Raw genomic sequence first — 14,818 nt, forward strand, 5'->3', positions numbered from 1 at the left:
CATTCTTCAATCAAATTTGGGAAGAGGGAATGTTTAAAGGTGTCAACCTTTGCAGGCATAGGCACAAACTGGTCCTCATGGCTAGATCTAACAACCTGTGAAATACGTGACGTTCTGTATTCTATGAATCTGCAGGAGTTGAAGGTAAAATAAATGTGTTTCAATAAGTCTATGAATTTTAATCTAGCCACTTTTCGTCGCAATGAAAGCTCGGGAAATTTTAGTTGAGTCAGCATTTCGGTCACTGAGGCTATGTACCTATATTTCGACATTATAAACCTTGCTGCATGCCTCTGTCCTTTTTCAATTTTCTTTACTTCGTTTTTTGTATGTGGATTCTATATTCTGCTTGCGTATTCTAGTGCGGGACGTATCAAAGTGAGGTATGCCGTTAGTTTAACATTTCGGGAAGCAAATTTCAACTTACGTCTAAGTGACCGGAGTTTAACCTCAGTGGCATTACATAAGTTAGTAATATGCTTTTTCCAAGATAAGTCATCTGATATCGTAATGCCTGAATACTTAAAGTGTCTAACTTGTGTCAATGGCTTTCCGTCTAATATGTATGTGTAAACTGACACATTTTTTTGTTTTCCTAGTTATGCGTGCGTATACCGTTTTCTCTTGAATTATTTTCATTTTGCATTGTGTGCACCAATCAGCAATCGATTGCAGTGCTGAGGCTAACTCTAGGTGATCTTCATGAAAAGAATTTTGCGAGCGAGTGGGTCTTGACTGGCCTAAACAAATGGAGGCTAACCCCTGTATTCAAGAATGTCCCTTCACTCAACGCTCCACCTTCACTTGAGAAAACCGATGGGAGTGCCGTCTCTAGGCACGGCAAGTTACTGCATATTAGCGATAATCTGCTGTGATTCTTGAGCAGCGCCGCATCATTTTTAGCCGAGCAGAGGCGCAGTGCTCAACTCTGTCAAGTGAAGGGTGAAAGTCGAGTCGAGGAGCGTGTCTGAATACGCGGGTAAGTGAAGAGAGAAAGACGTCACTGCGTCTGGGGCGACTCCCCGATGCTAGCTTTTTCATGGTAATGAGAAGCTTGAACCTTGGCTTTCGAGATTGTGAAACTTGGACACAATTCTTTAACTGCGTCGTCGTCAAATCGCTTCTTATCGGTGCTTGGAAGGGCTACATTCCTTGACTGCTTGAAGACGGTGGCAAACCCCGTTAAGCCCTTCAAATTTAGAATATCATGCGAGAGAAAATGTGTGAGATATCATGCGCGTTTGGTGTGTTTCGTACATCTGCGTCTGTAACGAAGTCGGAAGTGTTCCGGACGTGTACTGTCGTGGCCCGAGAGTTGGTAGGTTCTGACCCGCGTAGCGGAACTTTTCGTAAATGTTTTTTTTTTTCATCCGTTAGCCTCCATATTATCACCATGATATCTATGACAGAAATGCTTCACTGATGTCTTGATGAAACCAGACATAAAGCAATTTCCTGTTAAAATGTAATCACTTTCGCCTTCCGGTCATACGAGTGCGTAAGTGACCCCGTGAGAACGTTTTTAGTCTCCCTCTTCCTCAATCGCAGAGCCTGGTCGAACACCTGGTTAACCTCTTTGCCTTTTTAATCTTTTATCTCCCTCGCCCACAGAGGCAATGACCGCCGCTTGTCACAGGCCGCAACGCGATGTTTAGAAAACAATTCTATTATTTCAGGCTATTCCGATAAGACTGCGCATCACATGATTGGCACCGTTCATTTTGCAGCTAACGCGAGCTCCTGCAATAACACTGCGATTCTCGGCCATACACGAGTGAAAGAAGACGAGTTCTGCCGATGATCAATAATTTGACGACCGACAATTGTGTGTACCAATGTCGTTACACATTGAGTTTCCCCCTTTCTTTGGAGCGCATGTTCGCCCAATAAAGAGTTTGACCTTTGCTGGCTTGAGTATTTGCTTTTTTTCCCGTCGCGACCAGGCGACGATGTCTGAACTACGCAAACGCGTTTTTTGAAACGACAGAAAAAAGTATTATGTGAGCATAACCTTGAGGGCTTTTCAAAATAGTTCATAATAGTAGATCTAAATCCCTTCCTAAGTCAACATGTGAAACCAGTGTGTACGTAACAGGAAATTTTTTAATTAGCCAAATGCTGGCGAATTCGGTTGCCTTGAGATGCATTTTCCGTCGTGTCATTCCACATGTTTAGACACAAAAGGCCCGCATAGCCTGAAAGTTGGGCCGCCTCGCAACATGTTCAGCTCAGTACAGACTGCCACGTAGATCATGGCTGCAAGCGCGAATCTGAGTAGTCATTCAGTGAAACAGGATGTGCCAGAATAATAATATGTGATTAACATTCAATGCTGATCAGACAGAACAATAGTAACTTTTACGGAACTTATTCGTCACTTTTAACACTTCACCCTGTCTGGTTAAGTTACAGCTGCATGCGGCCACATTTACTTTGTGCTGACTCAGAGTGGCATTCATTTTTGCATTATATTAAGAAGATAATACAATGCGTTCTTGTCTCCTTTCTTGTCGAGCTTCGTAGATTAAGAAAAGGAAATTGATCGTGCCTCATCTTCAACGCACAAATACACGCCTGAAAAGTGTGATCGCGGCGCAAGCACAATCAACATTTAACGTCAATTTCGTTCATGTATAAACTGCTCCAAGATGTATATGAGCCCACGTAACAGTTAACCACAAAAATCAACTTTAGAGAGCATTAAGGATGGCTAACGTATCAAGCTTGCGTGTTATTATTACAGTGGCTACATGCACCGTTATTTTATCAGCCATGCTAGATAAAGGCACGTTGTGTGCCAGTGCAGAAGTTCAACATCCAGCTCGTGTTGTGTCAAAGCCTGAGCCTAGAGCTAATCCGAGCTCTGAACGCAGCACAAGTTTGTCTTGGCCTCCTAGAGCTTCTACATCTCATTTATCTGCTAGATCTCTTGAAACTATTAGTAAGTATATCATCTTTTTTTATAATATTTGCATGGAGATAGAAAGCGTGGGAGGAACCTCTAGTTCATGGCTCGTTAAATCTTTTGTACCTAGTGCATCATGTCTTGTCGGAGGCAGATTATTGTTGTGTAGAATATCTACAATCATCGGGGTCTTCAACGTCTAATAATGCTGGTGGGGCGTCTTTTTAGTTCGGTTTTCCAACACAGTATATAAATATAGAATTTATGTGGGGCAGCTATCCAAAATGCTCCGGTGGTATAATGGTGCCATTAAATGTTCAAATATTGACAGATGAAACCAAACATGCCTTTAAGCAGCAGTTTTCATAAAAATCCCAAATTAGCTGCTAGTTCTGCTCACCCAATCTGAATGAGTAAACATTATTTAAGGGCGGCCACCGAATCCACCGCGGCTCGGTGAGTGAGACCTCGTGTCACGGTGTGGGCCGCCTCGTGGCATGGGAGCGGGACGCTGGTGTGAGCCAGGGCCCACAGGAGCAAGACCATCGCATTTTTAGTTTAGAAATGCCAGGACAAAGACGTCGAGGCCATCACTCCTCGAAGCTCGCCGCCATCCTTTCTGTCATAACTTGATTGAAGTATCCGGGCCACCTGCCGCGAGATGCGACTGCGCGTGAAGCCACATACGGCAATCTGCTAAAAATATTTGATGACATTTTACTATAGAAAGAAAACCCGAGTGCAGCCTTCATTGGAAGAGCTGTAAAAGCGACAGAATATCAAACGGAAACCTGTTAGTGAGCGAAGAGATTACTCATGTATTTATTGATAAGGTTATTACTGATTTAGATATACGAAATACTGCTTTGGTTATTATGAAACCAGCGCAGCTACTGGACGTAGTAAATAAAACAAATTTATGCTTCACCTTACGCGAATGTATTTTTTTTTGACAACACCAAGTTGTAGGCAATCATGTTTTGCAAAGTAAACATGGCACCCATGCTGTGCGTTGGTCTCTGTTCTGTGCGCCAAACTATTGAAATGTCTCTCTGTCACTCACATATTGCACGCATAAGCTTCTATACACAATTAATGTTGCTAGAAAACAGAACCAAAACAGGAAATAAAATCTGATGCAAGCTATAAGGTACGGCACTAACACGTCTGTGTAGAAGCCTAGCCTCTATTTAAGCCTTCGCTGCATGGCCGAGATAAGGTGTCCTTTTCTATTTATTTATTTCCACTATATATCAATCAAAATACACATTTGTCTTGTCTAGGAGCGACAAAAGCACAAATTTCTGACTGAGTGTCACACCCTTCTCTAGACAACAGTGCATCACTCAAACAACAAATGCCATTTCATGAGAAAAGCAATATTTACACAATACTAAATGTACTATACATATTAGGTAATACATATACAAAATAAATCGGCTATATAATAATAAAAGCCTTGTACAGACATCTAAGGCCACAGCAGAATTGCAAATGCAGACTCGAGCGGAAATAAAGAGAGAACAAGATAACTATTCATGGAATGATAAAAGATATGCAGCTAACATTTGTACAAATATGTCATTTGCATTGGTTTCTGTACCATATTTAGAACGGCATGTCTGGTGCATGTCAAATGCATAAGAAGTATTCTGCCTCGTCATGTGTGAGTAAAACCTATGAGCGTTGGGCACAAGCCACTTTGCTACATTAAGTTTACTTAAGCATTACAGCGAGCACTTCAGTATGTCAGCAGTTTCATTGTTACCGGTGGAGCGAATCACGTTGAACGAACTGTCAGGACAGCATACCGCCTACTTTCATCGCATGATTCTCCCTAGTTTACACTGGCTACTCTTGGTGACGTAATCAAACTCGAATCCACCTGCAACGGATTTTCAACGCTTGAAGAAATATAGAAAATAAACGGGGCAATAAAAATGTAACATTCTTCGAAAATAGGCTACTTACAAGAATTAGTTTACCATGATGAATGAACGGGAAGTAGAGTGCGTTTACATGACATACATTTTTTGTTAGCATATTAGGCTATGATATTATGATTGATTGATTTGTGGGGTTTAACGTCCCAAAACCACCATATGATTATGAGAGACGCCGTAGTGGAGGGCTCCGGAAATTTAGACTACCTGGGGTTCTTTAACGTGCACCCAAATCTGAGCACACGGGCCTACAACATTTCCGCCTCCATCGGAAATGCAGCCGCCGCAGCCGAGTACCTTAGCCACTAGACCACCACGGCGGGGCTAGGCTATGATATTAGGCAGTATATCATGCTTACATTTGAAATGCTAAGACATTGTTAAGTTCGAGGGCACCGGTTAGATTTCCGGCCAAGGTGACCGCATTTCGGTGGGACCGAAGAATTGAGGAACACCCACGTACGCAGATTTAGGTGCACGTTAAAAAGCCCCAGTGCGTATAATTTTAATCAGCGCACCTCTATTACAGCGTCTCTTGTAATCATGCGGTTGTCTTTGCAAGTGAAACCCCAGCAATTATTATTAACTGTTAGTGTTATGTTAATAATATCGCAGATAAAAAGTAGTCGTAATCTGGACGGCAGACAGATAGATACGCGGAGTTTAACGTCCCAAAACCACCATATAATTATGAGAGATGTCGTAGTGGAGAGTTGATGATATTTCGACCACCTGGGGTTCTTTAACGTGCACCCTAATCTCAGCACACGGGCCTACAACATTTCCGCCTTGATCGGAAATGCAGCCGCCGCAGCCGAAATTCGATCCCGCGACCGGTGGGTCAGCATTCGAGTACTTTAGCCAAATTTGGACGGCAGCTTCTTGCTATCTGACGCAATAGAAATCACTCAATTAAGCTGTACACTGTGCCAGCGAGACATTTATGGCACTGTCTGCAACATACATAATTATTTTGGGTACGCATGGAGGATTGGTTCAATATAAGTTCTTTACTACATTTTACTTTTCTTATTGTTTGATGTACCAATTGTGTAATATTCTTTCGCAATCTACAATAAACCTCGTTTATGATCGGGAATGCGAGCGAGTGGGTACGTACCATAGTCAAAAACAGCGGTAAGTAGACACGCACAAGATTGCACTCCAGACCAGCACTGGCTGCATTAATGAGTCAACGAATCATCTGTCTTATTTAACCACATAAAGACCAACAGAAAGGAAAGCTAAGGTTTATCAGCTCTTATCAACTGCAGGCAAAAACGTCTTGGGGTCCCTTATCATTTTCAAATATAGTTTGATGACAAAAGCCTCTGCGTGTGGACTTCAATCTTTAGTGGCTATTTCTCATATTATTCCCATCATTATTCAGTTAATCTGTCCTACCACGTCTCATAAGCTGATATTCGTAATCGTCAGTCCTAATCATGTCCTTGTATTTCCCAGTATTTATCAATATTATTATTCGTCATCATCAGCCTGACTATGCCCACGGCAGGACAATGGCCTCTCCCATGTTTTGCCATTCAACTCCGTCCTGTGCTTGCTGGGGCCAATTTACACCAGCGGAATTCCTAATCTGATCTGCCCACTTTACTTTATGTCTCCCTTTCATCCGCTTGCTTTGCCTTGGTTTCCAGCTTGTGACCCTTAATGACCAACGATTATCCTGTGTCACGCTATGCATGTGCCTTGCCCTTGATCATTTCTACTTCTTGATTTCGACTATGATGTCCTCGATACCCGTTTGTTCCTCGATACACTCTACTCTCTTTTTGTCTCTTGAGGTTAGAGCTATCAGTTTGCTTTCCATCACTCGCTGTGTCTTTCTCAATTTTAAGCTGAGCTCTCCTTGTAAGCCTCCAGGTTTCTGCCCCGTAGGTAAGTACTGGCAAGATGCAGCGGTTATATACTTTCCTGTAGAATGATAGTGGCAATCTACCATTTATGATTTCAGAACGCTAGCCGAATGTGCTCCACTTTATTGTTATTCTTCTGGCTACTTGAATCTCGTGGTTCGACTCCATGGTTACTGCCTGTCCTAAGTAGACATACTCCTTCACAACTTCAAGTGCACTGCTACCTATCTCGAAGCACTCTTTTCTTCCAGTGTTGTTGAACATTACTTCCGTTTTCTGCAGATTAATTTTAGGACCTACATTTCTGCTCTCTTTGTTTTATTTAGTAATCATTATTTGATATTCATCCCCTCGATTACTCAGAATTGTCATCGGCTTAGGGCAGAGTACTAAGATACTCTTCATGAACTCGCATCTCTAACTCGTCTCATTCTAGGCCTCTGAATTATCCTGTAAGCATGCGGTAAATAGCATTGGGGAGGCCTTATCCCCATATCTTACACCCTTCTTCATTGGTATTCTGCCACTTTCTTCATGTAGCACTATAGTGGTAGTTGATATGCTGTAGATTTCTTCCAGGATGTTTATACATGCTTCTTCGACGCCCTGATTTCAGTGTCTCCATGACTGCTGATACCCCTACTGAATCAAATACCTTCTCGTAAACTACGAAGACTATGTATAGTGGTTCGGTGTATCTATAACCAGGTAGATCTATATGCCTTTGTCTACCTTGATGCAAGTTATATTTTATTATCCAGCCTTGCCAATCGACCTTTTCTATTCGTCAAACAACGAGGTGGAAGCCATCATTGTCCTAATCAGATTTGAGGAAGTCACGCCGGGTTTCGCCCTAGATGTCGCTTTGTCGAGACAAGCGTCTGTGTTGATATGGTGGCTGGTTATAAATATAATGATAATGATGATAGTAATTTTTGCCTCATATATGTTGTCAACTCCGTTAAACGGTCGCCTTGCGTGACTTGTGAAATGCACTTGATGGTTTAACCTAAGAAATCACCACATTTTCTTATTTATTGGTTGCAGAATATTTTGAAAGAGCTAGTGTAAAATACGCACCCTTAAACATGTTTCAACATGCTATTTCTTCTTACCGAATATAAATTATAAAGTTGCGAAGTCGTTACATGCAAACTTTAAAATTTAATGTAGTCGGTGTTTAGTGCACCCAACTCTGCAGGTTTGTTGATTGATTTGACTGCATTAAATTGTCGTGCAGGTTTTTTAATGAACGTTCCACTTTGAAACTGCGGTTTCACCTCTTCCTATCAGACGCTAACTTTTAAACGCTAGTGTATGCAGAGCCCTCAGTACTTTAGAAAGTTTGAAAATGCTTGAAGTATATTTCAAATCATTGAACATTCAATTTCACATATTTATTCATCATCGTGTTGCAAGGGAGAAAGAGTAAAAAGGGGGAGGAAACGCAGAGAGGTTAACCAAGCTTTGACTGTGTTTACTACCCTATACTTAGGGGAGAAGGGAGAGGGAATACTAGAAAGGAAAGAGATATAGAGGAAGGGAGAAGAGTACTGAAGATAAGGATAAATAGTCAGCTTGGGACTACAAAGCACAGTCTCTTGATGTTCGTTCACAAGCGATCGTGATGTGCAGTGGTCCTCGAGAAGCACAAGAGAGCTTTCGTGGCTTTGCACGTATGCGAGGCCGTCGGCTGAGATCACAGGATCTTCTTTTTTGTAAGTAGTCTTGAATCAAGATGACAGAGCTTGGCTTCCATACCACGTTGCTGAGTCCGGTATGATGGGCAGAGGCATATAATGTGCTCAAGCGTTTACTCGCAGGCGCGAATGTTGCATGCCGTGCTGCTGGCCATTCCAATGAGAGACGAATACACATTCGTAAATGCAACTGCCAACCACATGCGACCCAGGCGACACAGCAAAGTTTCATCGCATCGTGAGAGACCGGATGGAAAACGTAGGTGCAAATTTGGGTCGATCGAATACAGGTGTGCGTTGTCGAAACCTGCGTATACCATTGTTGAAGCGTGATACGGCAAGCAAGTGATTGCAGTCACACTGCGTTCATTCTCAAGAGTGGCATGGGCGTCCGCAGGTTATGGTCGAGCTGCGTCGTCGACGTCGTCATTGCCGACAATTGTGCAATGACTTGGCAACCTTTGAAATATAATATCATGTTCTTACACGAATGCTTGGTAGTAGTCTGGTCTTGTCTCATACACTGATTGTCTGTGTAATCCATGCCATGAAGCAAACCATATTGTTTGTAAGGCTGACCTCAAGTCGCGAAAGAAGGCCCAATGATTAGGTACGTGGCTGCTGAAGAATGTACTTGACGCACCGTGAAGTGTTGAGAGTTTCGCTGCTGTCGAGTTCCTAGTGTGACAAAACTTGTATTGTAGCAATACGTTACCAGATGAAGCAACCACTACTCCTCTAGAGCTGTTGGAATTAGTAAAGCCATCAGTTGGTTGAAGTTACACGTGGGGTTTAGCATCCCAAAACGACCATATGAGTATGAGAGATGCCATGGTGGAGGGCTTCAGAAATTTCGACCACATGGGGTACAACCCAAATGTGAGCACACGGGCGTACAGCATTTTCGCCTCTATCGAAAATCCAGCCGTCGAAGCCAGGATTCAATCCCGCGACCTGCGGGTCAGCAGCAGAGTAACTTAACCACTAGACCACCACGGCGGGGTGTGGAGCCATCGGTTTAAACATGCATGCAGTCAAAGTTTAGGTTTTGTCTAACAGACGCCTAGTCAACTGCTTCAGGGCTAGCGGTGACATGTGTTTCCTCCTAATGATTTCGGGAATCGATAAGCGCACGTCCACCACATACGAAAACGAACGACAAGGTATCAAACATGCATGATATATTTTGGAACACATATTTATACAATCACATGTCTCTAAACACAAAAAGGCTAATGTTGGATAAATCAATGTCTATCGCAGATTTGGCCCTTCCGAGTGTCGCAGCTGGCGTTGGTGGCTACGTTGGCATACGGCGCCGTTTTGTCTTTCGTGGTTATGGCAGTCTTTATTGATGTTGGTGGATCTGCTAACCTTCTCGACGATTTTTATTTTCCTCAGTATATAAATCTCATTATGAAGCTGTCAATTATGGCTAACTCTCACAAAAAGCTCCCTGTCACTGCCATGCGCAAAAAATGGAGAGATGTACGCTTATCACTTTTTTAAACCGTGATGATTCATATTTTCAAAAAGTTCATTATGACTATTTGAAATAGAGGTTTTCTCCTAGGATGACTAAGCAGTAAAATTCGTTACCAGATTCAGTTGTAAAAATTAAATCATTTACTGAGTTTTTAAATGCAGTGAATTCCATGGTGTACTTTGATACCATGCGCTAAGATTGGGATGACATGGGTTAGTTATGAAAAATGTACTTAGACAGTGATATCAATTATGTGTTTTTATATGTGCTGTGATATTTTTGTTTCAGCAGCTAGGCATATTTTCTTATATTTCACCATCTCCTCTGTTTCTACTTCATGCCATGCAATTGTAATAGACTTGTTATATGTAATTTCATATGTGCAATGAAATTATGTGTTTCAGTAGTGAAGGTTCTTTTTATTATATTTCTCTTATGCAAAGTTCTGTTTATTACGATTTGCTTTCACTCATCTAATAGCCCGTCAAAAAGGCCTGACATTATTATTAAACGAATCAATGAAAGTGAATCATGGAACGAAACTCTACGTGGACTTTCTGTTGATCTACTGTTGCAGAATCTCCTGATGTGCGGCTGAATCTCACGCACTCACCTGAATTTTCATTCTTTACTCACGCGAGTGCCTCAAAGAAGAAGTAAAAGAATCACATGGGTAGTTTACACTCTCACGGGCAGAAGGTGCACTTATCTTCTTTTTGTTTATTCAACCATTTGCCTTAAAGCGCACACGAACTAAGAAAAGTATAATTTTAGGAATTTCGCCTCAAACTTAAGATAGTGAAACAAATTTCATGATTTAAATATTCTTTCTGTTGAAGGAAGGAAATATCTAATGCGTGACGATGCTAATTTGCCAAATTGTTGCTGACGTAATTGAACTGTAGGAGACGTAAGCAGAAATTATAATAGCCTTGCACATACCTTGTCATCATCATTATTATCAGCGGTGAAGCTCTTAAGCATTACGACACGAGACATCGAAGATTGCCTTCTTATAATAGGTAGCTTCATTGCTTCCGCATCAAGCCCTACTATTTGAGCTACATGCTAATGCTTATGGGAACAATCTAAACTAATTAGGAATGTTGGATATTCTGGCGTGGCACGTGCAAGCAGTGGTCGTACTATTAACGAGTTTTTGACAAGAATATAGAAGAAAAATGGGTTATCGCAATATGTAATACTTATTCTTAAGGTTGAAGAAATAAAAAATGTATACTTGGCTGGTTGCTACGTCATAGCACGTGGCACAACACGAAAGTGAAACATGTTTTCACAGGTATAATCGATTGCTCATTGTGTACTGATATATGGGAGCTTGCACAATGTATACTGGTATTTGGTCGCTATATATATACAGCATTCTTAGACGTGTATACGCCAACGTTGACGCCTAGTGGCATACCCGCCTTCTGAGGACTACGGCCTACGATCATAACTTAGTCGTTCTGGAAGCTGAAGTTGTCAAAGTGAAGTGTGAAGTGAAGTGACAGGGACCTCAAAAGATCGAGAATCTGGTGTAAAGATGGCGTCAACAAGCACATAATAAACACTGGTGCTCGATAGTCACTAGCTTAAATTACCATCAATTGAGGAGAGAAACGGCAAGGTGTGTGCTCCCTAGTAATAGGATAATGTACGCCTGTGCTTATGCATATACACTACCACACTGCGTTTCAAAAACATGGAAGGCAGACGTTTGTAGCTTGAGTCGAGAACTCACGAAGGCGTTTCACGCTTTTCTGGCCCCTTTCTCATTCTACTAAAGCAGTACGTTGGCTTGTCGTCATCATTGCCTTTCTGCAGCGCATTGTTAGGGCCGGTTCACGCTAGCGGCAAGCATGCCTCGCCGGTTGTCGTTTGACGTTCTACGGCAGCCGTGCACGGCTGTTTGCTTCGCGCACGTCTGCCATTCTTTGCCGTTCAAAAAATGGGTCTGAGACCTGTTTTTGTGCCGTTTGCCGTTTGCCGGAGAGTGGTTGAGCCAATCAGCGACGGAGGAGTGACATGGCTGAGCCACGTCGTCTGCTTTCGCCTCTCTGCATTGTCTGCGTCTGACGCGAGACACTTCAAGCTGCTTGCTTCTTGCTCCGCGCTTTTCTCGATATGCCATACGTGTTGTTCCCAGATTACGTTCCAGCAGTAAATAGTGCGTTTTCGCCTGTTCTGTATTTAAAAAAGCGCACAACAAATAAAAATTACGCCCCCAAAGCAGGCGTGTGTACTAGTAGCGCCAGCTATCCAGCGTAAGCAACAACAAACTCGTATTGTGTGGCCTCCGAGATTTAGAAAGGCTTACTTAGATCTAGAACATCAATTATTTGAGTATGGTTCTCAAAAACGGTGCCGAACCGATTCGAGTACTGTGTTGTAGAAGCTAAAGGACATGAGTCCAAAACAAATGGAAGCATCAGTTTGGAGCTTACGAGCTGCGGAGCGCACGGCGGCTGCTTTATAGATTCCAAGCGATCGACCACTGCATTCGGAAGGGCAGCCATGTTTGTCGGAGGAGCTTGCCGTGCAATTCGATCAGCTAGGGCACAGTGCCGTTACGGCAGGCTTGCCGATAGCGTGAACCGGCCCTTACGAGCTCAGCGTACACTTCACGCAAGGTCAACGGATTGTTGCCCGAACGTACGCTGGTATTAATACTTTGCGATGATGCAGCTACAGCATCATCAACCACGCTTCACCATCGTAACTTGCTGTGGGTGGTAGCGCCCAAATGAGCCGCTTCCTTGAAAATGAATTCAACAACCTTGAATATTTAGTGACAGGCGTGTTATCTTCCACCTCATTTAAAGGGTGAGCTATTATTTAGAATAGACTTCAGGGGTTATGGCAAAAGACTCAAGTTACTAGGGAGAGGCAAATACAAAAAATTACGCCGTGTCCTGTGTTCAGTTTTTTAAAGACAATAGTCTTTCTTGGGGACCTTCCACGCAAAAACTTTGGTCTGTCTGTCAGTCTGCCTGTACATTTGTATGTTTGTCCACCGTTACCGCGAAGCGGGTACTCTAAACAGCACCAGCTGATACTCCGAACAGCCGACCACATCCGCAGCGCTAACCAATGTTGCTCAAGGATCAGCGTTCATGCTTGTGTGATTGTCAATTAAAAGCAATTGTTGCGCATATCTGTGGCACCATGACAACACATGTATATCCTGCATGTTCGTCTTTTACTAGAAAAGGCATGCATAAGTTATTTTAAGGACCGTAGCACTTATCATACTGCACTGACCATGCAACGCTTGCACGGAACGGGGAGTGTTTCCAACGCGTTACTAAGACAAGACGGTGCTGGCCCCTACCCGTCGGCTTGCGTTCCCCACCTTATTACCTCTGAGATGGGCTCGCAAGCCCGTCTCAAGGCTACGTTCTTTGTTTGCCGAAAAGAACTGCCAGATGGCGCTCATGTCTCACGTGTTGCTTGATGCGCTCGTTCGCCTCCACTGCACGCTCGAGGCACTCTAACGCAGCGCCTGCGGAATACCATTCACCGAATTTCTTGCGCAGAACATCAAATGAATGTTTTGTTCAGTCTCTCCACACGCAAGACTATCGTCTTTCGACGACATTTGGAGATTACATGCAGATACGGGGCCAATTTTTTTTGTCCAGCGCTTTTACAGGTCTGAAATATGCGTTTTTTTTATTGCAACGTTCATGGAAGAGAGCGCAAATAAAACCTCCTACACTTCAGACACTGCATGCACGTCAGTCCTTGCTATGAAGAGTAGTGAAAGTGACACATGGTTTTTCCTAGAGAGTGTATGCGTTTCAAACCTTGTGTGCGCAAATGCAGACGAATGACAACAGACAATATTGTTCCGGGACAAGCGCATTTGCACGCACCAGGTTACTTAGAATTACGACCTAAATCGCCCTGCTACAAGTTTTGAGGCTTCATTTGTTTTTGCCGTTGCAAAAAAAAATAATAAAGGTCCCACTTTCAAACAACGTACAGCGAAGAAGACTGCACCAGTGCCAGAACTTAGTCCAGGTGGAAATGACGGTCGCAATGGGCCCATGCAAGCACATCCTTTGGAATGAACCGGTAGTCGTCATGCGTCATGCATCCATCATGGTAAAACAGTAATCATTTTACTTTCTCTTCTGCACATGCAATTACGCGCTCAGTCCTAGGCAATGTGAAAGGAGTGAAAAAGTCTGTGTCATGCTGCTAAACATTATGTTTGATTCCATTCTTGCGCATAGCAGCCGTATTCTGAATGGTGCGAAAAGCAAGTTCACGCTTCTACTTCAATACGACACACTTATTTGCGCATAATCTTGTAATTTTCAAACGCCAAGCCCCGCATATAAATGATTAGGTTGAGTTGTTCATGGGTTATTCTTGTAGGAGATATGAGGGCTTCCCCTTCTCTAATGTTCTTTGTATCAGAAGTATTCACGTATCTACGGACAGTGCCTTCAATGAAGTGCCAATCCTCGCGCTTGCGTGCACTGTCGAATTTCGAAAATTATCTTTAATGCACCCGCCTAGAATACCACCGCTGCAGCTGTGTGTGTTGTTCTCCTGTAATTGCTTACTCAACACATTGTTTAGTTTCATGTTTCTATCGCAATAATTTTGGAGCTTCATTCCACCGAAATTATTGACGTTAAAGGGACACTAAAGCCCAATAACAATTTACGTCAGAGTGAAATCTCTACGTATGACAACACCTAAATTGACAATATTACCAACAACAGTGCCCTACTTACCGAGAAATCAGGGTAAATGCACATAAACACAAGCGCCGCAGAGGGACATTTTCGGAATGATACCAATGGCATAGAACGAACCACCCACAATTATTGCTAGTAATCGATCTAACTGCACCAAATAAAGGACTTTCCGTGCATCCAGTGACGCAATAA

General features: G+C 42.8%; 1 long non-coding RNA gene across 1 annotated transcript; it reads left to right on the top strand.

Moving 5' to 3' along the window:
• The first annotated feature begins 2,611 nt into the window (after window positions 1-2,611).
• Window positions 2,612-10,317, top strand: LOC142785371 (uncharacterized). The gene is made up of 2 exons (XR_012888945.1): window positions 2,612-2,941; window positions 9,689-10,317. It is a non-coding gene; the product is annotated as an uncharacterized LOC142785371 (long non-coding RNA).
• The last annotated feature ends 4,501 nt before the right edge of the window (window positions 10,318-14,818 follow it).

Source organism: Rhipicephalus microplus, unplaced genomic scaffold (assembly GCF_043290135.1).
Source record: "Rhipicephalus microplus isolate Deutch F79 unplaced genomic scaffold, USDA_Rmic scaffold_21, whole genome shotgun sequence".
Taxonomy (NCBI): Eukaryota; Metazoa; Arthropoda; class Arachnida; order Ixodida; family Ixodidae; genus Rhipicephalus; species Rhipicephalus microplus.